At 46.9% G+C, this 26052-nt stretch overlaps 1 long non-coding RNA gene and 4 other non-coding genes across 5 annotated transcripts in view; all 5 read left to right on the plus strand.

Moving 5' to 3' along the window:
* LOC138296450 (uncharacterized) overlaps positions 1 to 25610 on the plus strand; it is a 35843-nt gene extending 10233 nt beyond the window's left edge. The window contains exons 3-6 of the long non-coding RNA XR_011203832.1: positions 7837 to 7886; positions 10180 to 10233; positions 12765 to 12814; positions 25558 to 25610. This is a non-coding gene — a long non-coding RNA (uncharacterized lncRNA). The remainder of the gene's footprint in view (positions 1 to 7836; positions 7887 to 10179; positions 10234 to 12764; positions 12815 to 25557) is intronic.
* LOC138297944 (small nucleolar RNA SNORD103/SNORD85) lies at positions 7511 to 7597 on the plus strand. The gene has a single exon (XR_011204483.1). It is a non-coding gene; the product is annotated as a small nucleolar RNA SNORD103/SNORD85 (small nucleolar RNA).
* LOC138297967 (small nucleolar RNA SNORD50) lies at positions 8190 to 8257 on the plus strand. Its single transcript, XR_011204505.1, has one exon. It is a non-coding gene; the product is annotated as a small nucleolar RNA SNORD50 (small nucleolar RNA).
* LOC138297945 (small nucleolar RNA SNORD103/SNORD85) lies at positions 12439 to 12525 on the plus strand. Its single transcript, XR_011204484.1, has one exon. It is a non-coding gene; the product is annotated as a small nucleolar RNA SNORD103/SNORD85 (small nucleolar RNA).
* LOC138297968 (small nucleolar RNA SNORD50) lies at positions 13118 to 13185 on the plus strand. The gene has a single exon (XR_011204506.1). It is a non-coding gene; the product is annotated as a small nucleolar RNA SNORD50 (small nucleolar RNA).
* Positions 25611 to 26052: the final 442 nt, after the last annotated feature.

The raw sequence follows: 26052 nt of genomic DNA on the forward strand, positions 1-26052 counted from the left end.
ATAGCTGTAAACAGCATGGACACCAAACTGGAGACAAGGCCTGTCCCAAGAAAGGTTCCACTCCAAACTCCCATCCAGGTAACACTGGTATGGCTAGTCTCCAAGTGGGATCAACAGTGTGCCCAGAGCAAATCAGGGTCCACACTGAAGCTACTCTAGTTTCTGAGGGTGGGGTGGATTTAGCCACACTAGCTGTCTGGCCGCCTAACATGCAAAAATACAGACAGCAACTCTTAATTAATGGGACTAGAATAGAGGGCCTGAGGGATACAGGTGCCAGTGTCACCATGGTGACAGAGAAACTGGTTTCCCCTGGCCAATACCTGACTGGAAAAACTTACACAGTCACCAACGCTGACAATCAGAGAAAAGTACATCCCATGGCAATGGTTACTTTAGAATGGGGAGGGGTCAATGGCCTGAAACAGGTGGTGGTCTCCTCAAATATCCCAGTGGACTGTCTGCTTGGAAATGACCTGGAGTCCTCAGCATGGGCTGAGGTAGAACTAAAAACCCATGCAGCAATGCTGGGTATCCCTGAACTGGTGTGTGTGAAAACAAGAGCACAATGCAAGGCACAGGGTGAACAAGTAGAGCTGGAGTCTGGAAGAATGGCCCAGCCTACCAAGAGGAAAGGAAAGTCAGTTGGGAAACCAACTGCAACACAGCAAAAGAAAGGGAACCTCTCTTCTCAGGAAGATGTTCTGCCCTCTGAGGGAACTGAGCCTTTGGAGCTTGAACCTTACCAGGTTGAGCTCTTAGGCCCAGGGGGACCCTCAAGGGAAGAGCTGTGTAAGGGACAAGAAACCTGTCCCTCTCTTGAAGGCCTTAGGCAGCAAGCTGCTGAAGAGTCCAAAGGCAAGAAAAATGGAACACATAGGGTCTATTGGGAAGATGGGCTCCTGTACACTGAGGCCAGAGACCCCAAACCTGGTGCCACTAGGAGAGTGGTAGTGCCTCAGCTGTTCAGAGAGTTCATCCTAACATTGGCCCATGACATTCCCCTTGCTGGACATTTGGGACAAACCAAGACGTGGGAGAGGTTAGTCAACCACTTCTACTGGCCCAATATGTCCAACATGGTTAAGGAGTTTTGCCTCTCCTGCCCCACCTGTCAAGCCAGTGGTAAGACAGGTGGGCATCCAAAGGCCCCCCTCATTCCACTTCCAGTGGTGGGGGTGCCCTTTGAAAGAGTGGGTGTGGACATAGTTGGTCCACTGGAACCTCCCACAGCCTCAGGAAATATGTATATCCTGGTAGTAGTGGATCATGCTACCAGGTATCCTGAAGCTATTCCCCTTAGGTCGACTACTGCCCCTGCAGTAGCCAAGGCCCTCATTGGTATCTTTACCAGAGTGGGTTTCCCTAAGGAGGTGGTGTCTGACAGAGGTACCAACTTCATGTCAGCATACCTAAAGCACATGTGGAATGAGTGTGGAGTGACTTATAAATTCACTACACCATACCATCCACAAACTAATGGCTTGGTTGAGAGATTCAACAAGACATTAAAAGGCATGATCATGGGGCTCCCAGAAAAACTCAAAAGGAGATGGGATGTCCTCCTGCCATGTCTGCTTTTCGCTTACAGGGAGGTACCACAGAAGGGAGTAGGGTTCTCACCCTTTGAACTTCTGTTTGGTCATCCTGTAAGGGGACCACTTGCCCTTGTTAAAGAAGGCTGGGAGAGACCTCTCCATGAGCCTAAACAGGACATAGTGGACTATGTACTTGGCCTTCGCTCTAGAATGGCAGAGTACATGGAAAAGGCAACCAAAAACCTTGAGGCCAGCCAACAGCTCCAGAAGTTTTGGTATGACCAAAAGGCTGCACTGGTTGAGTTCCAACCAGGGCAGAAAGTCTGGGTTCTGGAGCCTGTGGCTCCCAGGGCACTCCAGGACAAATGGAGTGGCCCTTACCCAGTACTAGAGAGGAAGAGTCAGGTCACCTACTTGGTGGACCTGGGCACAAGCAGGAGCCCCAAGAGGGTGATCCATGTAAACCGCCTTAAGCTCTTCCACGACAGGGCTGATGTCAATCTGTTGATGGTAACAGATGAGGATCAGGAGGCAGAGAGTGAACCTCTCCCTGATCTTCTGTCATCAGACCCAAAAGATGGCACAGTAGATGGAGTGATCTACTCAGACACCCTCTCTGGCCAACAGCAAGCTGATTGTAGGAGAGTCCTACAACAGTTTCCTGAACTCTTCTCCTTAACCCCTGGTCAGACACACCTGTGTACCCATGAGGTGGACACAGGAGACAGCATGCCTGTCAAGAACAAAATCTTTAGACAGTCTGACCATGTTAAGGAAAGCATCAAGGTGGAAGTCCACAAGATGCTGGAATTGGGAGTCATTGAGCGCTCTGACAGCCCCTGGGCTAGCCCAGTGGTCTTAGTCCCCAAACCTCACACCACAGATGGAAAGAAAGAGATGAGGTTTTGTGTGGACTACAGAGGGCTCAATTCTGTCACCAAGACAGATGCTCATCCAATTCCAAGAGCTGATGAGCTCATTGATAAATTAGGTGCTGCCAAATTTCTAAGTACCTTTGACTTGACAGCAGGGTACTGGCAAATAAAAATGGCACCTGGAGCAAAAGAAAAGACAGCATTCTCCACACCTGATGGGCATTATCAGTTTACTGTTATGCCCTTTGGTTTAAAGAATGCCCCTGCCACCTTCCAAAGGTTGGTGAATCAAGTCCTTGCTGGCTTGGAGTCCTTTAGCACAGCTTATCTTGATGATATTGCTGTCTTTAGCTCCACCTGGCAGGATCACCTGGTCCACCTGAGGAAGGTTTTGAAGGCTCTGCAATCTGCAGGCCTCTCTATCAAGGCATCCAAATGCCAGATAGGGCAGGGAACTGTGGTTTACTTGGGACACCTTGTAGGTGGAGGCCAAGTTCAGCCACTCCAACCCAAGATCCAGACTATTCTGGACTGGGTAGCTCCAAAAACCCAGACTCAAGTCAGGGCATTCCTTGGCTTGACTGGGTATTACAGGAGGTTTGTGAAGGGATATGGATCCATTGTGACAGCCCTCACTGAACTCACCTCCAAGAAAATGCCCAAGAAAGTAAACTGGACTGTGGAATGCCAACAGGCCTTTGACACCCTGAAACAGGCAATGTGCTCAGCACCAGTTCTCAAAGCTCCAGATTATTCTAAGCAGTTCATTGTGCAGACTGATGCCTCTGAACATGGGATAGGGGCAGTTTTGTCCCAAACCAATGATGATGGCCTTGACCAACCTGTTGCTTTCATTAGCAGGAGGTTACTCCCCAGGGAGCAGCGTTGGAGTGCCATTGAGAGGGAGGCCTTTGCTGTGGTTTGGTCCCTGAAGAAGCTGAGACCATACCTCTTTGGGACTCACTTCCTAGTTCAAACTGACCACAGACCTCTCAAATGGCTGATGCAAATGAAAGGTGAAAATCCTAAACTGTTGAGGTGGTCCATCTCCCTACAGGGAATGGACTTTATAGTGGAACACAGACCTGGGACTGCCCATGCCAATGCAGATGGCCTTTCCAGGTTCTTCCACTTAGAAAATGAAGACTCTCTTGGGAAAGGTTAGTCTCATCCTCTTTCGTTTGGGGGGGGGTTGTGTAAGGAAATGCCTCCTTGGCATGGTTGCCCCCTGACTTTTTGCCTTTGCTGATGCTATGTTTACAATTGAAAGTGTGCTGAGGCCTGCTAACCAGGCCCCAGCACCAGTGTTCTTTCCCTAACCTGTACTTTTGTATCCACAATTGGCAGACCCTGGCATCCAGATAAGTCCCTTGTAACTGGTACTTCTAGTACCAAGGGCCCTGATGCCAAGGAAGGTCTCTAAGGGCTGCAGCATGTCTTATGCCACCCTGGAGACCTCTCACTCTGCACAGACACACTGCTTGCCAGCTTGTGTGTGCTAGTGAGGACAAAACGAGTAAGTCGACATGGCACTCCCCTCAGGGTGCCATGCCAGCCTCTCACTGCCTATGCAGTATAGGTAAGACACCCCTCTAGCAGGCCTTACAGCCCTAAGGCAGGGTGCACTATACCATAGGTGAGGGTACCAGTGCATGAGCATGGTACCCCTACAGTGTCTAAATAAAACCTTAGACATTGTAAGTGCAGGGTGGCCATAAGAGTATATGGTCTGGGAGCCTGTCAAACACGAACTCCACAGCACCATAATGGCTACACTGAAAACTGGGAAGTTTGGTATCAAACTTCTCAGCACAATAAATGCACACTGATGCCAGTGTACATTTTATTGTAAAATACACCACAGAGGGCACCTTAGAGGTGCCCCCTGAAACTTAACCGACTATCTGTGTAGGCTGACTAGTTTTAGCAGCCTGCCACAAACCGAGACATGTTGCTGGCCCCATGGGGAGAGTGCCTTTGTCACTCTGAGGCCAGTAACAAAGCCTGCACTGGGTGGAGATGCTAACACCTCTCCCAGGCAGGAATTGTCACACCTGGCGGTGAGCCTCAAAGGCTCACCTCCTTTGTGCCAACCCAGCAGGACACTCCAGCTAGTGGAGTTGCCCGCCCCCTCCGGCCAGGCCCCACTTTTGGCGGCAAGGCCGGAGAAAATAATGAGAATAACAAGGAGGAGTCACTGGCCAGTCAGGACAGCCCCTAAGGTGTCCTGAGCTGAGGTGACTCTAACTTTTAGAAATCCTCCATCTTGCAGATGGAGGATTCCCCCAATAGGGTTAGGATTGTGACCCCCTCCCCTTGGGAGGAGGCACAAAGAGGGTGTACCCACCCTCAGGGCTAGTAGCCATTGGCTACTAACCCCCCAGACCTAAACACGCCCTTAAATTTAGTATTTAAGGGCTACCCTGAACCCTAGAAAATTAGATTCCTGCAACTACAAGAAGAAGGACTGCCCAGCTGAAAACCCCTGCAGCGGAAGACCAGAAGACGACAACTGCCTTGGCTCCAGAAACTCACCGGCCTGTCTCCTGCCTTCCAAAGATCCTGCTCCAGCGACGCCTTCCAAAGGGACCAGCGACCTCGACATCCTCTGAGGACTGCCCCTGCTTCGAAAAAACAAGAAACTCCCGAGGACAGCGGACCTGCTCCAAGAAAAGCTGCAACTTTGTTTCCAGCAGCTTTAAAGAACCCTGCAAGCTCCCCGCAAGAAGCGTGAGACTTGCAACACTGCACCCGGCGACCCCGACTCGGCTGGTGGCGATCCAACACCTCAGGAGGGACCCCAGGACTACTCTGATACTGTGAGTACCAAAACCTGTCCCCCCTGAGCCCCCACAGCGCCGCCTGCAGAGGGAATCCCGAGGCTTCCCCTGACCGCGACTCTTTGAACCTAAAGTCCCGACGCCTGGGAGAGACCCTGCACCCGCAGCCCCCAGGACCTGAAGGACCGGACTTTCACTGGAGGAGTGACCCCCAGGAGTCCCTCTCCCTCGCCCAAGTGGAGGTTTCCCCGAGGAATCCCCCCCTTGCCTGCCTGCAGCGCTGAAGAGATCCCTAGATCTCCCATTGACTTCCATTACAAACCCGACGCTTGTTTCTACACTGCACCCGGCCGCCCCCGCGCTGCTGAGGGTGAAATTTCTGTGTCAACTTGTGTCCCCCCCGGTGCCCTACAAAACCCCCCTGGTCTGCCCTCCGAAGACGCGGGTACTTACCTGCAAGCAGACCGGAACCGGGGCACCCCCTTCTCTCCATTCTAGCCTATGTGTTTTGGGCACCGCTTTGAACTCTGCACCTGACCGGCCCTGAGCTGCTGGTGTGGGGACTTTGGGGTTGCTCTGAACCCCCAACGGTGGGCTACCTTGGACCAAGAACTGAACCCTGTAAGTGTCTTACTTACCTGGTAAAACTAATCAAAACTTACCTCCCCTAGGAACTGTGAAAATTGCACTAAGTGTCCACTTTTAAAACAGCTATTTGTCAATAACTTGAAAAGTATACATGCAATTTTGATGATTTGAAGTTCCTAAAGTACTTACCTGCAATACCTTTCGAACAAGATATTACATGTTAAATTTGAACCTGTGGTTCTTAAAATAAACTAAGAAAAGATATTTTTCTATATAAAAACCTATTGGCTGGATTTGTCTCTGAGTGTGTGTACCTCATTTATTGTCTATGTGTATGTACAACAAATGCTTAACACTACTCCTTGGATAAGCCTACTGCTCGACCACACTACCACAAAATAGAGCATTAGTATTATCTATTTTTACCACTATTTTACCTCTAAGGGGAACCCTTGGACTCTGTGCATGCTATTCCTTACTTTGAAATAGCACATACAGAGCCAACTTCCTACAGCACCACTTTGAACTCTGCACCTGACCGGCCCTGAGCTGCTGGTGTGGTGACTTTGGGGTTGCTCTGAACCCCCAACGGTGGGCTACCTTGGACCAAGAACTAAGCCCTGTAAGTGTCTTACTTACCTGGTTAACCTAACAAATACTTACCTCCCCTAGGAACTGTGAAAATTGCACTAAGTGTCCACTTTTAAAACAGCTATTTGTGAATAACTTGAAAAGTATACATGCAATTTTGATGAGTTGAAGTTCCTAAAGTACTTACCTGCAATACCTTTCGAATGAGATATTACATGTAGAATTTGAACCTGTGGTTCTTAAAATAAACTAAGAAAATATATTTTTCTATATAAAAACCTATTGGCTGGATTTGTCTCTGAGTGTGTGTACCTCCTTTATTGTCTATGTGTATGTACAACAAATGCTTAACACTACTCCTTGGATAAGCCTACTGCTCGACCACACTACCACAAAATAGAGCATTAGTATTATCTCTTTTTGCCACTATCTTACCTCTAAGGGGAACCCTTGGACTCTGTGCATGCTATTCCTTACTTTGAAATAGCACATACAGAGCCAACTTCCTACAATGCCACACCCAGGATCGTCGCCGTATGTGGCTGGTTTGTGTCGCAGTTGAAGATAAAACTTGTAGAAAGAAAACATAATTTTGAACCTCGAGGAGTGATTGGCTGTCCGCACGGGCATGGGGCTTCCCTTAATATTGTGATCTCTCTAGTTGTTTGACTGGTCGACTTAATGACCTGTCCGTTTTTTTGCATATAAAACCATCAGGTGCTCTGCTCCATCTTTCACTGATGATACTTTTAGATTGCAGTCAGTCGCAGAGTGTGCACAGTAATTGTGAGTTTTCATGTTTAACTTGTAGGCTATATTTTTCAAATGTACCGCCTCTAAGTTGTGCTCTTTTATCTAGTAAGCTTTCTGTTCCTCTCCTTAATTCTTCACTCTGCTATTCCTTTCCCCCAGCCTTCGCGCCCTCAGGCAAATGAGTAGTGTGACTTAACTATTTGTCAGTGCCCCCTATATTTATTCTTACTTTGCTCGTTGCGTCTACCTTTCAGTTGTTCCTTTGTGACTTACAGGATTGAAGTGGCAATGTCTTAAGCCATGCCCATTCATGTTTCTCGGTCATGTGTTGTGCTCCTCCATCCTCGTTCCCTATCACCCATTGATTGCTGCCACTATGGGCCCGTCTGGCGATGATGATACACTTGCCCTCACTGAGAGCGAATGTTCGATAATGAGAAACCTACCATGTACTCAATGACCCTGAGCTGGACAGGGGCCCGTACAACATATTGCAGGTATACCTAGAAGCTACTATAGGTGTATTTGCAAGTAGAGCTTCCTGAGTGGGGCAAAAGGAGAGACGTTTGTGCTCTTCTCCTCTTTCAGTCTGTTCAGATTTGCTTTAGTTTCCAGCGCCAGTGAGGTAGGGATTTGCAAGGGTGATGAGTATTTACTGTTTCTTTCAACTCATCTACTAAATGGTGCCTAAAATACTGTCTTCTCATTTAGGAATGATGGCCCAAAGAAGGCTGCTGTTGTCTTAGCTACTTTTCCGAAAGGTAAGCAACCTTTTCAAGCTGGCCATTTATATTTTGTTGCTTAAATGTATTTTATTGTGCAATGTGGTGTGCTTCTCACATAGCTTTCTTAAGGCTTGGATCTCCATGCTTTGGAAACTATATGTGTGCCATAGCTTAACTCTTTATTTTGGGGGAACTTTTCTGGTCAGTATTTTGTTGGATATGCTCCGTATTTGAAAGACTGATTTGTCTATACTGCTTTTAGGAAGCACAGGTTCACTGTTTGATCGAAAAAGGTGGACTACGCTCCTGTACATGTGGTGTAAAAGCTAGCGTCAGTCTGAGTAAAGATGAGGCAATCCCGAAGCTGACTTCATGAGGAGAATTCATACAGATCTGACTCCTGAAATCTGTTTGGCTTTGCACACATGGCTATTGCTTACCGATTGCAACTAAGTGGAGTTCTCATAAAGATCAGATATGGTGGTTCTTGTGACTAGGGCAGTGATTAGACCTAAAGTGTGCTTTTAAAGGTTGACGCACTTTATGCAGCAACAATTGCTACAGCGTTCCGTTTGTATTGACCACATGTAGAAGCTTATTGATTATCAAATGGCTCTTGTTGTTTCATTTGCCAAGCTCGTATACTGTGGTGGTTAACCCAAACATTTGTCCCAAATCTCAAATCATAGACATTAATTCCTAAGAACAATTCCGTTGATCTTTGTCAGACGTACAAGATGCGTCAGTTAATGCTATCACCAAACCACCAAATCTAATGGCCAAAATGCCCCTAGTAAGACCTCAAGAACTTGCAGTTCTGTCTTGTCACAGTCATACTACTATCTTTCAGCACCCCATGCACTCTTGCTAATATTCTATTGTATTCCTCTGCCCTTTTGGCATGAATTCAGTTATGGTCCTGAAAGCTTTTACTGGGTGCAGATTTTAAATTGGCTGCAGTATTAACTTTTGAAAAATAGTAATCTCGAATGTGACTCAGAATGATATATGCAAATATTTATAAGCACCAAATGGTGTAACAAAGGTAGTCAAGTTTTGAGAATTGGCGTCAAGTGTCTCTGAATGATGTGCTGCATTAATACGTGTATTGTTGTAACATACCTGGCATCACTCATCGTGTCTAACATTTCTGGTATTTTGGAAAGTGGATGATAAGTACACTATTCTTGTTCAGTGAGTGCCAGTGAACCCACTCCTCTTTTCGCCTTCACTAAGGCAGCAGAAATCAACTGTGATAGAGCAACAGGCTTAATAATCTCTTGGTCACACATCACCCAAAAGCTCCCTCATTTCACCCCTAAGATTGAGTTGCACATCTCTTGTGTTCAACAGGATGGCACCTTTCTGCAAAATGTGTGCTCAAAACCTTTTATACAAAGAACTTTGTCATAGAAAACATCTCCAAAACATTTCAAAATATATTTCACTGGCAGAGGCATTTATCTGCTCCACCAGCAACACTTTGTTTCTGTACGTGGTGTCAGTGTGGTCCCTAATCAACCCACGTAATTAGGTGTGTGTTGTCAGATACATTATTGTGTAACTGCCCCTGTCCTTAATCTCCTAAGTGGTCTTCATACTAGCCCTAAATATTGATGTAGTACTCAGCAAACGCTACACACTTAATATAGGCGGTCTTCAATGGCACATTCATCAGAAATTCTTTAAACATGCATTGAGATAAAATAGTTGACGGTAAAGCTGAATCAGTTATACCTCTTTATCTGCTGCTAACATCCATTGTGATACTCCTTTATTCACATCATTTATTTTCTCCTTTCTGTGACTTAATCTCACTGTGCTATCATGTTCCCTAAACACACTTTTAAAAGTGGCCAGTATTTTGCACTCCTTTCCCACTGCTGGACAATCAGAATAGCTTACCTCATGTCCTTGAACCACATTTTAAACAGATAGCTCCCTTTCTCCCTTCCATTGCATAAGACCTTATTTCTCTTTACACACAACATTGACAGTAGCGTGAATCAATTATGCTTTTTCTTGCGAACCCCCGAGCAGGTTACATTAACTTCTCGAACCGCTTGGCTGTTGTAATATTTTTCTTCAGGTTTGGATTTTGGCCACAGAGCGATCTTTCATGAACATTTTTTGAATGAGCATTAGTCTCAATTTGGCCTCTGACATATCGGTCTATGCAGATTCCAGTTTCACTGTGTATCAGCTGGAAATCCTTAGTACAGCCATATATTTGTCATTAGATTCCTGCTTCCCTTGTTTCTACTAGAAGCTGTGGGCTATTACTTTGAAACGTGGTCCTATTTAAATTGCTATTTCTCTTGATTCACAGCTCCAGTGTACTCCTGCCACTTGCCAAATTCAGCTGATTTTGGCTCAATTTCCAGTAAGTGATTGCATTTCTTTGTCCCTCAGCACCCAGGGAATTAAACGGTACTTCAAATCGCTTTCTATCAATGTCTACCAAGTGATGTTTGAAAGCTCTGTGCTATTGTTTTCGCTTATTTTGTTTTGTCTGCATGGTGGAAAATTGCACTAGGTGGTTGCGCACTCCGCAGCGCTGCCATGGTTAAGCCCCACAGTTTCTCTTTAGCTTTTCATTGCACTTTGTGAAAATAACTCTGACACCAGTTTGCAACTTCCACAAAACTAGTCCCAGTGCTCTTCATTTCTTGGGTCCCCATAGCATTTAATTCAGTAAGCTGTAATTGCATGCTAGTCTTGTTGTACCAGTATAAGTTATCACTCGTCTTTTAGAACATTGGACGTTTTTGTGTCTACGATTTAGCGTGTAAACAAAAAAGGACCACTGAATTTTCTGACCTTGCTTCTAGGTGCAACTGCATACTTTGTATTGTAGGTCAGCCCCAATGTTCGCATGCTGTGATGTGTGTGCCTGACCTCGACTGATCAGCACTTTATTGCTCTGGCTGTCCTCACTCGAGCAGTATGTTAGATATCCACAGCCTTCCTGCCTGTGACGCTCCCCTCTGTTGCACTGCAGGTGTCCTGTCTGCCGCCCGCTGCACTTGATGTACTTTTTCTCGTTCTCTGGAACTGGTTCTTCGGTTGGCCACTTTTCTCCCAACTTTACACAACAGGCTCAAATCCGCTGATATTCATCGCAGAAAGGATGTGGTGATTTATACCTACAAGCAAATCGATTATTCAGAAAGAAATCTTGAACAGTTTTGTGATGGGTGTGTGAAGTAGTTTGCTTTTAATTGTCAAGAGCCTGTCTGAATACTGCCACCAGTTGGGATCCAGGCTGCAACTAATGGCCCCAGCCGGAATCTATAACATACTCATCTTTTAGGAAGTGAGAAGTTCTGGGCTTCCGACGAGCACATCAATGCAAACTCCAAAAGTAAATGGTAACCTGTAAAGCCATACTACCACCACAGAAGAATACAATAATTTGCTCTTGTTCAACAAAACTGTTTGCAGACAAGGGGAAATATGCTCACTAAACTGCAGACTCAATCCCCTCTAGGCAGTAGGATGAATTGTGTGATTTAGAGCTTTCCTCTTTCCTCTGCTCTTGTTCAACAAAACTGCAGACAAGGGGAATTATGCTCACTAAACTGCAGACTCAATCCCCTCTAGGCAGTAGGATGAATTGCGTGATTTAGAGCTTTCCTCTTCCGCTAATAGCCCACTAACGAGTATCAGCCTTTCGACGCAAAACTAAATACTGTGTAACGTCTCCATTGAATTGTGCTGCACCAAAGTCCATACCAGGGAACCAGATCACTGACTGGGTAGGAAAGACAGAGTGAAGAATGTAAGGAATGCACCCTTATTTCCACCCCTGCACCAGACCCTTTTTCGGCATGGAGGCTACAAGGCCTACCATGGGGCTCCCATGTAACCCCTGCGACATAACCTCTCTGTTATCTGGCTCATGGTCCAGCCAGATTCCATACACCACCCCTTTAGAAGGGGGAGAAGACTAAGAGGCAAAATGCCACACCCAGGATCGTCGCCGTATGTGGCTGGTTTGTGTCGCAGTTGAAGATAAAACTTGTAGAAAGAAAACATAATTTTGAACCTCGAGCAGTGATTGGCTGTCCGCACGGGCATGGGGCTTCCCTTAATATTGTGATCTCTCTAGTTGTTTGACTGGTCGACTTAATGACCTGTCCGTTTTTTTGCATATAAAACCATCAGGTGCTCTGCTCCATCTTTCACTGATGATACTTTTAGATTGCAGTCAGTCGCAGAGTGTGCACAGTAATTGTGAGTTTTCATGTTTAACTTGTAGGCTATATTTTTCAAATGTACCGCCTCTAAGTTGTGCTCTTTTATCTAGTAAGCTTTCTGTTCCTCTCCTTAATTCTTCACTCTGCTATTCCTTTCCCCCAGCCTTCGCGCCCTCAGGCAAATGAGTAGTGTGACTTAACTATTTGTCAGTGCCCCCTATATTTATTCTTACTTTGCTCGTTGCGTCTACCTTTCAGTTGTTCCTTTGTGACTTACAGGATTGAAGTGGCAATGTCTTAAGCCATGCCCATTCATGTTTCTCGGTCATGTGTTGTGCTCCTCCATCCTCGTTCCCTATCACCCATTGATTGCTGCCACTATGGGCCCGTCTGGCGATGATGATACACTTGCCCTCACTGAGAGCGAATGTTCGATAATGAGAAACCTACCATGTACTCAATGACCCTGAGCTGGACAGGGGCCCGTACAACATATTGCAGGTATACCTAGAAGCTACTATAGGTGTATTTGCAAGTAGAGCTTCCTGAGTGGGGCAAAAGGAGAGACGTTTGTGCTCTTCTCCTCTTTCAGTCTGTTCAGATTTGCTTTAGTTTCCAGCGCCAGTGAGGTAGGGATTTGCAAGGGTGATGAGTATTTACTGTTTCTTTCAACTCATCTACTAAATGGTGCCTAAAATACTGTCTTCTCATTTAGGAATGATGGCCCAAAGAAGGCTGCTGTTGTCTTAGCTACTTTTCCGAAAGGTAAGCAACCTTTTCAAGCTGGCCATTTATATTTTGTTGCTTAAATGTATTTTATTGTGCAATGTGGTGTGCTTCTCACATAGCTTTCTTAAGGCTTGGATCTCCATGCTTTGGAAACTATATGTGTGCCATAGCTTAACTCTTTATTTTGGGGGAACTTTTCTGGTCAGTATTTTGTTGGATATGCTCCGTATTTGAAAGACTGATTTGTCTATACTGCTTTTAGGAAGCACAGGTTCACTGTTTGATCGAAAAAGGTGGACTACGCTCCTGTACATGTGGTGTAAAAGCTAGCGTCAGTCTGAGTAAAGATGAGGCAATCCCGAAGCTGACTTCATGAGGAGAATTCATACAGATCTGACTCCTGAAATCTGTTTGGCTTTGCACACATGGCTATTGCTTACCGATTGCAACTAAGTGGAGTTCTCATAAAGATCAGATATGGTGGTTCTTGTGACTAGGGCAGTGATTAGACCTAAAGTGTGCTTTTAAAGGTTGACGCACTTTATGCAGCAACAATTGCTACAGCGTTCCGTTTGTATTGACCACATGTAGAAGCTTATTGATTATCAAATGGCTCTTGTTGTTTCATTTGCCAAGCTCGTATACTGTGGTGGTTAACCCAAACATTTGTCCCAAATCTCAAATCATAGACATTAATTCCTAAGAACAATTCCGTTGATCTTTGTCAGACGTACAAGATGCGTCAGTTAATGCTATCACCAAACCACCAAATCTAATGGCCAAAATGCCCCTAGTAAGACCTCAAGAACTTGCAGTTCTGTCTTGTCACAGTCATACTACTATCTTTCAGCACCCCATGCACTCTTGCTAATATTCTATTGTATTCCTCTGCCCTTTTGGCATGAATTCAGTTATGGTCCTGAAAGCTTTTACTGGGTGGAGATTTTAAATTGGCTGCAGTATTAACTTTTGAAAAATAGTAATCTCGAATGTGACTCAGAATGATATATGCAAATATTTATAAGCACCAAATGGTGTAACAAAGGTAGTCAAGTTTTGAGAATTGGCGTCAAGTGTCTCTGAATGATGTGCTGCATTAATACGTGTATTGTTGTAACATACCTGGCATCACTCATCGTGTCTAACATTTCTGGTATTTTGGAAAGTGGATGATAAGTACACATTCTTGTTCAGTGAGTGCCAGTGAACCCACTCCTCTTTTCGCCTTCACTAAGGCAGCAGAAATCAACTGTGATACAGCAACAGGCTTAATAATCTCTTGGTCACACATCACCCAAAAGCTCCCTCATTTCACCCCTAAGATTGAGTTGCACATTGTAGGAAGTTGGCTCTGTATGTGCTATTTCAAAGTAAGGAATAGCATGCACAGAGTCCAAGGGTTCCCCTTAGAGGTAAAATAGTGGTAAAAATAGATAATACTAATGCTCTATTTTGTGGTAGTGTGGTCGAGCAGTAGGCTTATCCAAGGAGTAGTGTTAAGCATTTGTTGTACATACACATAGACAATAAATGAGGTACACACACTCAGAGACAAATCCAGCCAATAGGTTTTTATATAGAAAAATATATTTTCTTAGTTTATTTTAAGAACCACAGGTTCAAATTCTACATGTAATATCTCATTCGAAAGGTATTGCAGGTAAGTACTTTAGGAACTTCAAATCATCAAAATTGCATGTATACTTTTCAAGTTATTGACAAATAGCTGTTTTAAAAGTGGACACTTAGTGCAATTTTCACAGTTCCTGGGGGAGGTAAGTTTTTGTTAGTTTTACCAGGTAAGTAGGACACTTACAGGGTTCAGTTCTTGGTCCAAGGTAGCCCACCGTTGGGGGTTCAGAGCAACCCAAAGTCACCACACCAGCAGCTCAGGGCCGGTCAGGTGCAGAGTTCAAAGTGGTGCCCAAAACACATAGGCTAGAATGGAGAGAAGGGGGTGCCCCGGTTCCGGTCTGCTTGCAGGTAAGTACCCGCGTCTTCGGAGGGCAGACCAGGGGGGTTTTGTAGGGCACCGGGGGGGACACAAGTCCACACAGAAATTTCACCCTCAGCAGCGCGGGGGCGGCCGGGTGCAGTGTAGAAACAAGCGTCGGGTTTTCAATGTTAGTCTATGAGAGATCTCGGGATCTCTTCAGCGCTGCAGGCAGGCAAGGGGGGGATTCCTCGGGGAAACCTCCACTTGGGCGAGGGAGAGGGACTCCTGGGGGTCACTTCTCCAGTGAAAGTCCGGTCCTTCAGGTCCTGGGGGCTGCGGGTGCAGGGTCTCTCCCAGGCGTCGGGACTTTAGGTTCAAAGAGTCGCGGTCAGGGGAAGCCTCGGGATTCCCTCTGCAGGCGGCGCTGTGGGGGCTCAGGGGGGACAGGTTTTGGTACTCACAGTATCAGAGTAGTCCTGGGGTCCCTCCTGAGGTGTTGGATCGCCACCAGCCGAGTCGGGGTCGCCGGGTGCAGTGTGGCAAGTCTCACGCTTCTTGCGGGGAGCTTGCAGGGTTCTTTAAAGCTGCTGGAAACAAAGTTGCAGCTTTTCTTGGAGCAGGTCCGCTGTCCTCGGGAGTTTCTTGTCTTTTCGAAGCAGGGGCAGTCCTCAGAGGATGTCGAGGTCGCTGGTCCCTTTGGAAGGCGTCGCTGGAGCAGGATCTTTGGAAGGCAGGAGACAGGCCGGTGAGTTTCTGGAGCCAAGGCAGTTGTCGTCTTCTGGTCTTCCGCTGCAGGGGTTTTCAGCTGGGCAGTCCTTCTTCTTGTAGTTGCAGGAATCTAATTTTCTAGGGTTCAGGGTAGCCCTTAAATACTAAATTTAAGGGCGTGTTTAGGTCTGGGGGGTTAGTAGCCAATGGCTACTAGCCCTGAGGGTGGGTACACCCTCTTTGTGCCTCCTCCCAAGGGGAGGGGGTCACATTCCTAACCCTATTGGGGGAATCCTCCATCTGCAAGATGGAGGATTTCTAAAAGTTAGAGTCACCTCAGCTCAGGACACCTTAGGGGCTGTCCTGACTGGTCAGTGACTCCTCCTTGTTTTTCTCATTATCTTCTCCGGCCTTGCTGCCAAAAAGTGGGGCCTGGCCGGAGGGGGCGGGCAACTCCACTAGCTGGAGTGTCCTGCTGGGTTGGCACAAAGGAGGTGAGCCTTTGAGGCTCACCGCCAGGTGTGACAATTCCTGCCTGGGGGAGGTGTTAGCATCTCCACCCAGTGCAGGCTTTGTTACTGGCCTCAGAGTGACAAAGGCACTCTCCCCATGGGGCCAGCAACATGTCTCGGTTTGTGGCAGGCTGCTAAAACTAGTCAGCCTACACAGATAGTCGGTTAAGTTTCAGGGGGCACCTCTAAGGTGCCCTCTGTGGTGTATTTTACAATAAAATGTACACTGGCATCAGTGTGCATTTATTGTGCTGAGAAGTTTGATACCAAACTTCCCAGCTTTCAGTGTAGCCATTATGGTGCTGGGGAGTTCGTGTTTGACAGACTCCCAGACCATATACTCTTATGGCTACCCTGCACTTACAATGTCTAAGGTTTTGTTTAGACACTGTAGGGGTACCATGCTCATGCACTGGTACCCTCACCTATGGTATAGTGCACCCTGCCTTAGGGCTGTAAGGCCTGCTAGAGGGGTGTCTTACCTATACTGCATAGGCAGTGAGAGGCTGGCATGGCACCCTGAGGGGAGTGCCATGTCGACTTACTCGTTTTGTTCTCACTAGCACACACAAGCTGGCAAGCAGTGTGTCTGTGCTGAGTGAGAGGTCTCCAGGGTGGCATAGGACATGCTGCAGCCCTTAGAGACCTTCCTTGGCATCAGGGCCCTTGGTACTAGAAGTACCAGTTACAAGGGACTTATCTGGATGCCAGGGTCTGCCAATTGTGGATACAAAAGTACAGGTTAGGGAAAGAACACTGGTGCTGGGGCCTGGTTAGCAGGCCTCAGCACACTTTCAATTGTAAACATAGCATCAGCAAAGGCAAAAAGTCAGGGGGCAACCATGCCAAGGAGGCATTTCCTTACACAACCCCCCCCCAAACGAAAGAGGATGAGACTAACCTTTCCCAAGAGAGTCTTCATTTTCTAAGTGGAAGAACCTGGAAAGGCCATCTGCATTGGCATGGGCAGTCCCAGGTCTGTGTTCCACTATAAAGTCCATTCCCTGTAGGGAGATGGACCACCTCAACAGTTTAGGATTTTCACCTTTCATTTGCATCAGCCATTTGAGAGGTCTGTGGTCAGTTTGAACTAGGAAGTGAGTCCCAAAGAGGTATGGTCTCAGCTTCTTCAGGGACCAAACCACAGCAAAGGCCTCCCTCTCAATGGCACTCCAACGCTGCTCCCTGGGGAGTAACCTCCTGCTAATGAAAGCAACAGGCTGGTCAAGGCCATCATCATTTGTTTGGGACAAAACTGCCCCTATCCCATGTTCAGAGGCATCAGTCTGCACAATGAACTGCTTAGAATAATCTGGAGCTTTTAGAACTGGTGCTGAGCACATTGCTTGTTTCAGGGTGTCAAAGGCCTGTTGGCATTCCACAGTCCAGTTCACTTTCTTGGGCATTTTCTTGGAGGTGAGTTCAGTGAGGGCTGTCACAATGGATCCATATCCCTTCACAAACCTCCTGTAATACCCAGTCAAGCCAAGGAATGCCCTGACTTGAGTCTGGGTTTTTGGAGCTACCCAGTCCAGAATAGTCTGGATCTTGGGTTGGAGTGGCTGAACTTGGCCTCCACCTACAAGGTGTCCCAAGTAAACCACAGTTCCCTGCCCTATCTGGCATTTGGATGCCTTGATAGAGAGGCCTGCAGATTGCAGAGCCTTCAAAACCTTCCTCAGGTGGACCAGGTGATCCTGCCAGGTGGAGCTAAAGACAGCAATATCATCAAGATAAGCTGTGCTAAAGGACTCCAAGCCAGCAAGGACTTGATTCACCAACCTTTGGAAGGTGGCAGGGGCATTCTTTAAACCAAAGGGCATAACAGTAAACTGATAATGCCCATCAGGTGTGGAGAATGCTGTCTTTTCTTTTGCTCCAGGTGCCATTTTTATTTGCCAGTACCCTGCTGTCAAGTCAAAGGTACTTAGAAATTTGGCAGCACCTAATTTATCAATGAGCTCATCAGCTCTTGGAATTGGATGGGCATCTGTCTTGGTGACAGAATTGAGCCCTCTGTAGTCCACACAAAACCTCATCTCTTTCTTTCCGTCTTTGGTGTGAGGTTTGGGGACTAAGACCACTGGGCTAGCCCAGGGGCTGTCAGAGCGCTCAATTACTCCCAATTCCAGCATCTTGTGGACTTCCATCTTGATGCTTTCTTTAACATGGTCAGATTGTCTAAAGATTTTGTTCTTGACAGGCATGCTGTCTCCTGTGTCCACATCATGGGTACACAGGTGTGTCTGACCAGGGGTTAAGGAGAAGAGTTCAGGAAACTGTTGTAGGACTCTCCTACAATCAGCTTGCTGTTGGCCAGAGAGGGTGTCTGAGTAGATCACTCCATCTACTGTACCATCTTTTGGGTCTGATGACAGAAGATCAGGGAGAGGTTCACTCTCTGCCTCCTGATCCTCATCTGTTACCATCAACAGATTGACATCAGCCCTGTCGTGGAAGAGCTTAAGGCGGTTTACATGGATCACCCTCTTGGGGCTCCTGCTTGTGCCCAGGTCCACCAAGTAGGTGACCTGACTCTTCCTCTCCAGTACTGGGTAAGGGCCACTCCATTTGTCCTGGAGTGCCCTGGGAGCCACAGGCTCCAGAACCCAGACTTTCTGCCCTGGTTGGAACTCAACCAGTGCAGCCTTTTGGTCATACCAAAACTTCTGGAGCTGTTGGCTGGCCTCAAGGTTTTTGGTTGCCTTTTCCATGTACTCTGCCATCCTAGAGCGAAGGCCAAGTACATAGTCCACTATGTCTTGTTTTGGCTCATGGAGAGGTCTCTCCCAGCCTTCTTTAGCAAGAGCAAGGGGTCCCCTTACAGGATGACCAAACAGAAGTTCAAAGGGTGAGAATCCTACTCCCTTCTGTGGCACCTCTCTGTAAGCGAAAAGCAGACATGGCAAGAGGACATCCCATCTCCTTTTGAGCTTTTCTGGGAGCCCCATGATCATGCCTTTTAATGTCTTGTTGAATCTCTCAACCAAGCCATTAGTTTGTGGATGGTATGGTGTAGTGAATTTATAAGTCACTCCACACTCATTCCACATGTGCTTTAGGTATGCTGACATGAAGTTGGTACCTCTGTCAGACACCACCTCCTTAGGGAAACCCACTCTGGTAAAGATACCAATGAGGGCCTTGGCTACTGCAGGGGCAGTAGTCGACCTAAGGGGAATAGCTTCAGGATACCTGGTAGCATGATCCACTACTACCAGGATATACATATTTCCTGAGGCTGTGGGAGGTTCTAGTGGACCAACTATGTCCACACCCACTCTTTCAAAGGGAACCCCCACCACTGGAAGTGGAATGAGGGGGGCCTTTGGATGTCCACCTGTCTTACCACTGGCTTGACAGGTGGGGCAGGAGAGGCAAAACTCCTTAACCATGTTGGACATATTGGGCCAGTAGAAGTGGTTGACTAACCTCTCCCACGTCTTGGTTTGTCCCAAATGTCCAGCAAGGGGAATGTCATGGGCCAATGTTAGGATGAACTCTCTGAACAGCTGAGGCACTACCACTCTCCTAGTGGCACCAGGTTTGGGGTCTCTGGCCTCAGTGTACAGGAGTCCATCTTCCCAATAGACCCTATGCGTTCCATTTTTCTTGCCTTTGGACTCTTCAGCAGCTTGCTGCCTAAGGCCTTCAAGGGAGGGACAGGTTTCTTGTCCCTTACACAGCTCCTCCCTTGAGGGTCCCCCTGGGCCTAAGAGCTCAACCTGATAAGGTTCAAGCTCCAAAGGCTCAGTTCCCTCAGAGGGCAGAACTTCTTCCTGAGAAGAGAGGTTCCCTTTCTTTTGCTGTGTTGCAGTTGGTTTCCCAACTGACTTTCCTGTTCTCTTGGTAGGCTGGGCCATTCTTCCAGACTCCAGCTCTATTTGTTCACCCTGTGCCTTGCACTGTGCTCTTGTTTTCACACACACTAGTTCAGGGATACCCAGCATTGCTGCATGGGTTTTTAGTTCTACCTCAGCCCATGCTGAGGACTCCAGGTCATTTCCAAGCAGACAGTCCACTGGGATATTTGAGGAGACCACCACCTGTTTCAGGCCATTGACCCCTCCCCATTCTAAAGTAACCATTGCCATGGGATGTACTTTTCTCTGATTGTCAGCGTTGGTGACTGTGTAAGTTTTTCCAGTCAGGTATTGGCCAGGGGAAACCAGTTTCTCTGTCACCATGGTGACACTGGCACCTGTATCCCTCAGGCCCTCTATTCTAGTCCCATTAATTAAGAGTTGCTGTCTGTATTTTTGCATGTTAGGCGGCCAGACAGCTAGTGTGGCTAAATCCACCCCACCCTCAGAAACTAGAATAGCTTCAGTGTGGACCCTGATTTGCTCTGGGCACACTGTTGATCCCACTTGGAGACTAGCCATACCAGTGTTACCTGGATGGGAGTTTGGAGTGGAACCTTTCTTGGGACAGGCCTTGTCTCCAGTTTGGTGTCCATGCTGTTTACAGCTATGACACCAGGCCTTTTTGGGATCAAAGTTTTTACCCTTGTACCCATTGTTTTGTGAAGAGGCTCTGGGCCCACCCTCCTGTGCAGGTTTTTGGGGGCCTGTAGAAGACTCTTTACTATTTTTAGTTTTGGTTGTCTCATCACCCTTCCCCTGGGGAGTCTTTGTGACCCCTTTCTTTTGGTCACCCCCTGTTGAAGTCTTGGACACCCTTGTCTTGACCCAATGGTCCGCCTTCTTTCCCAATTCTTGGGGAGAAATTGGTCCTAGGTCTACCAGATGCTGATGCAGTTTATCATTGAAACAATTACTTAACAGGTGTTCTTTCACAAATAAATTGTACAGCCCATCATAATTACTTACACCACTGCCTTGAATCCAACCATCTAGTGTTTTCACTGAGTAGTCAACAAAGTCAACCCAGGTCTGGCTCGAGGATTTTTGAGCCCCCCTGAACCTAATCCTGTACTCCTCAGTGGAGAATCCAAAGCCCTCAATCAGGGTACCCTTCATGAGGTCATAAGATTCTGCATCTTGTCCAGAGAGTGTGAGGAGTCTATCCCTACACTTTCCTGTGAACATTTCCCAAAGGAGAGCACCCCAGTGAGATCTGTTCACTTTTCTGGTTACACAAGCCCTCTCAAAAGCTGTGAACCATTTGGTGATGTCATCACCATCTTCATATTTAGTTACAATCCCTTTAGGGATTTTCAACATGTCAGGAGAATCTCTGACCCTATTTATGTTGCTGCCACCATTGATGGGTCCTAGGCCCATCTCTTGTCTTTCCCTCTCTATGGCTAGGATCTGTCTTTCCAAAGCCAATCTTTTGGCCATCCTGGCTAACTGGATGTCCTCTTCACTGGGGCTATCCTCAGTGATTTCAGAGGTGTTGGTCTCTCCTGTGAGGGAACCAGCATCTCTGACTATTATTTTAGGAGTCAGGGTTTGAGGGACCCTGTTCTCCCTAGATAGGACTGGTAGGGGGGAATTGTCCTCCAAGTCACTATCCTCTTCCTCTGAGTTGCCACCCTCAGAGGGGTTGGCCTTTTCAAACTCTGCCAAAAGCTCCTGGAGCTGTATTTTGGTAGGTTTGGGGCCCATTGTTATTTTCTTTATTTTACAGAGTGACCTTAGCTCCCTCATCTTAAGATGGAGGTAAGGTGTGGTGTCGAGTTCCACCACAGTCACATCTGTGCTAGACATTTTGCTTCTAAAAGTTGGAATATTTTTTAAGAATCTACAACTGGTTCTAGAATCTAATTCAAACTTTTACAAACTTTTAAACTCTAAAAGAAATGCTAAACAGGATCTAACACAAGGCCCTAGCAGGTCTTTTAAGAATTTAGAAAACTTTTCAAATTGCAAAAATCAATTTCTAATGACAATTTTGGAATTTGTCGTGTGATCAGGTATTGGCTGAGTAGTCCAGCAAATGCAAAGTCTTGTACCCCACCGCTGATCCACCAATGTAGGAAGTTGGCTCTGTATGTGCTATTTCAAAGTAAGGAATAGCATGCACAGAGTCCAAGGGTTCCCCTTAGAGGTAAAATAGTGGTAAAAATAGATAATACTAATGCTCTATTTTGTGGTAGTGTGGTCGAGCAGTAGGCTTATCCAAGGAGTAGTGTTAAGCATTTGTTGTACATACACATAGACACTAAATGAGGTACACACACTCAGAGACAAATCCAGCCAATAGGTTTTTATATAGAAAAATATCTTTTCTTAGTTTATTTTAAGAACCACAGGTTCAAATTCTACATGTAATATCTCATTCGAAAGGTATTGCAGGTAAGTACTTTAGGAACTTCAAATCATCAAAATTGCATGTATACTTTTCAAGTTATTGACAAATAGCTGTTTTAAAAGTGGACACTTAGTGCAATTTTCACAGTTCCTGGGGGAGGTAAGTTTTTGTTAGTTTTACCAGGTAAGTAGGACACTTACAGGGTTCAGTTCTTGGTCCAAGGTAGCCCACCGTTGGGGGTTCAGAGCAACCCCAAAGTCACCACACCAGCAGCTCAGGGCCGGTCAGGTGCAGAGTTCAAAGTGGTGCCCAAAACACATAGGCTAGAATGGAGAGAAGGGGGTGCCCCGGTTCCGGTCTGCTTGCAGGTAAGTACCCGCGTCTTCGGAGGGCAGACCAGGGGGGTTTTGTAGGGCACCGGGGGGGACACAAGTCCACACAGAAATTTCACCCTCAGCAGCGCGGGGGCGGCCGGGTGCAGTGTAGAAACAAGCGTCGGGTTTTCAATGTTAGTCTATGAGAGATCTCGGGATCTCTTCAGCGCTGCAGGCAGGCAAGGGGGGGATTCCTCGGGGAAACCTCCACTTGGGCGAGGGAGAGGGACTCCTGGGGGTCACTTCTCCAGTGAAAGTCCGGTCCTTCAGGTCCTGGGGGCTGCGGGTGCAGGGTCTCTCCCAGGCGTCGGGACTTTAGGTTCAAAGAGTCGCGGTCAGGGGAAGCCTCGGGATTCCCTCTGCAGGCGGCGCTGTGGGGGCTCAGGGGGGACAGGTTTTGGTACTCACAGTATCAGAGTAGTCCTGGGGTCCCTCCTGAGGTGTTGGATCGCCACCAGCCGAGTCGGGGTCGCCGGGTGCAGTGTGGCAAGTCTCACGCTTCTTGCGGGGAGCTTGCAGGGTTCTTTAAAGCTGCTGGAAACAAAGTTGCAGCTTTTCTTGGAGCAGGTCCGCTGTCCTCGGGAGTTTCTTGTCTTTTCGAAGCAGGGGCAGTCCTCAGAGGATGTCGAGGTCGCTGGTCCCTTTGGAAGGCGTCGCTGGAGCAGGATCTTTGGAAGGCAGGAGACAGGCCGGTGAGTTTCTGGAGCCAAGGCAGTTGTCGTCTTCTGGTCTTCCGCTGCAGGGGTTTTCAGCTGGGCAGTCCTTCTTCTTGTAGTTGCAGGAATCTAATTTTCTAGGGTTCAGGGTAGCCCTTAAATACTAAATTTAAGGGCGTGTTTAGGTCTGGGGGGTTAGTAGCCAATGGCTACTAGCCCTGAGGGTGGGTACACCCTCTTTGTGCCTCCTCCCAAGGGGAGGGGGTCACATTCCTAACCCTATTGGGGGAATCCTCCATCTGCAAGATGGAGGATTTCTAAAAGTTAGAGTCACCTCAGCTCAGGACACCTTGGGGGCTGTCCTGACTGGTCAGTGACTCCTCCTTGTTTTTCTCATTATCTTCTCCGGCCTTGCCGCCAAAAAGTGGGGCCTGGCCGGAGGGGGCGGGCAACTCCACTAGCTGGAGTGTCCTGCTGGGTTGGCACAAAGGAGGTGAGCCTTTGAGGCTCACCGCCAGGTGTGACAATTCCTGCCTGGGGGAGGTGTTAGCATCTCCACCCAGTGCAGGCTTTGTTACTGGCCTCAGAGTGACAAAGGCACTCTCCCCATGGGGCCAGCAACATGTCTCGGTTTGTGGCAGGCTGCTAAAACTAGTCAGCCTACACAGATAGTCGGTTAAGTTTCAGGGGGCACCTCTAAGGTGCCCTCTGGGGTGTATTTTACAATAAAATGTACACTGGCATCAGTGTGCATTTATTGTGCTGAGAAGTTTGATACCAAACTTCCCAGCTTTCAGTGTAGCCATTATGGTGCTGGGGAGTTCGTGTTTGACAGACTCCCAGACCATATACTCTTATGGCTACCCTGCACTTACAATGTCTAAGGTTTTGTTTAGACACTGTAGGGGTACCATGCTCATGCACTGGTACCCTCACCTATGGTATAGTGCACCCTGCCTTAGGGCTGTAAGGCCTGCTAGAGGGGTGTCTTACCTATACTGCATAGGCAGTGAGAGGCTGGCATGGCACCCTGAGGGGAGTGCCATGTCGACTTACTCGTTTTGTTCTCACTAGCACACACAAGCTGGCAAGCAGTGTGTCTGTGCTGAGTGAGAGGTCTCCAGGGTGGCATAAGACATGCTGCAGCCCTTAGAGACCTTCCTTGGCATCAGGGCCCTTGGTACTAGAAGTACCAGTTACAAGGGACTTATCTGGATGCCAGGGTCTGCCAATTGTGGATACAAAAGTACAGGTTAGGGAAAGAACACTGGTGCTGGGGCCTGGTTAGCAGGCCTCAGCACACTTTCAATTGTAAACATAGCATCAGCAAAGGCAAAAAGTCAGGGGGCAACCATGCCAAGGAGGCATTTCCTTACACACATCTCTTGTGTTCAACAGGATGGCACCTTTCTGCAAAATGTGTGCTCAAAACCTTTTATACAAAGAACTTTGTCATAGAAAACATCTCCAAAACATTTCAAAATATATTTCACTGGCAGAGGCATTTATCTGCTCCACCAGCAACACTTTGTTTCTGTACGTGGTGTCAGTGTGGTCCCTAATCAACCCACGTAATTAGGTGTGTGTGGTCAGATACATTATTGTGTAACTGCCCCTGTCCTTAATCTCCTAAGTGGTCTTCATACTAGCCCTAAATATTGATGTAGTACTCAGCAAACGCTACACACTTAATATAGGCGGTCTTCAATGGCACATTCATCAGAAATTCTTTAAACATGCATTGAGATAAAATAGTTGACGGTAAAGCTGAATCAGTTATACCTCTTTATCTGCTGCTAACATCCATTGTGATACTCCTTTATTCACATCATTTATTTTCTCCTTTCTGTGACTTAATCTCACTGTGCTATCATGTTCCCTAAACACACTTTTAAAAGTGGCCAGTATTTTGCACTCCTTTCCCACTGCTGGACAATCGGAATAGCTTACCTCATGTCCTTGAACCACATTTTAAACAGATAGCTCCCTTTCTCCCTTCCATTGCATAAGACCTTATTTCTCTTTACACACAACATTGACAGTAGCGTGAATCAATTATGCTTTTTCTTGCGAACCCCCGAGCAGGTTACATTAACTTCTCGAACCGCTTGGCTGTTGTAATATTTTTCTTCAGGTTTGGATTTTGGCCACAGAGCGATCTTTCATGAACATTTTTTGATTGAGCATTAGTCTCAATTTGGCCTCTGACATATCGGTCTATGCAGATTCCAGTTTCACTGTGTATCAGCTGGAAATCCTTAGTACAGCCATATATCTGTCATTAGATTCCTGCTTCCCTTGTTTCTACTAGAAGCTGTGGGCTATTACTTTGAAACGTGGTCCTATTTAAATTGCTATTTCTCTTGATTCACAGCTCCAGTGTACTCCTGCCACTTGCCAAATTCAGCTGATTTTGGCTCAATTTCCAGTAAGTGATTGCATTTCTTTGTCCCTCAGAACCCAGGGAATTAAACGGTACTTCAAATCGCTTTCTATCAATGTCTACCAAGTGATGTTTGAAAGCTCTGTGCTATTGTTTTCGCTTATTTTGTTTTGTCTGCATGGTGGAAAATTGCACTAGGTGGTTGCGCACTCCGCAGCGCTGCCATGGTTAAGCCCCACAGTTTCTCTATAGCTTTTCATTGCACTTTGTGAAAATAACTCTGACACCAGTTTGCAACTTCCACAAAACTAGTCCCAGTGCTCTTCATTTCTTGGGTCCCCATAGCATTTAATTCAGTAAGCTGTAATTGCATGCTAGTCTTGTTGTACCAGTATAAGTTATCACTCGTCTTTTAGAACATTGGACGTTTTTGTGTCTACGATTTAGCGTGTAAACAAAAAAGGACCACTGAATTTTCTGACCTTG

This window comes from Pleurodeles waltl, chromosome 5, assembly GCF_031143425.1.
Source record: "Pleurodeles waltl isolate 20211129_DDA chromosome 5, aPleWal1.hap1.20221129, whole genome shotgun sequence".
Classification (NCBI taxonomy): domain Eukaryota; kingdom Metazoa; phylum Chordata; class Amphibia; order Caudata; family Salamandridae; genus Pleurodeles; species Pleurodeles waltl.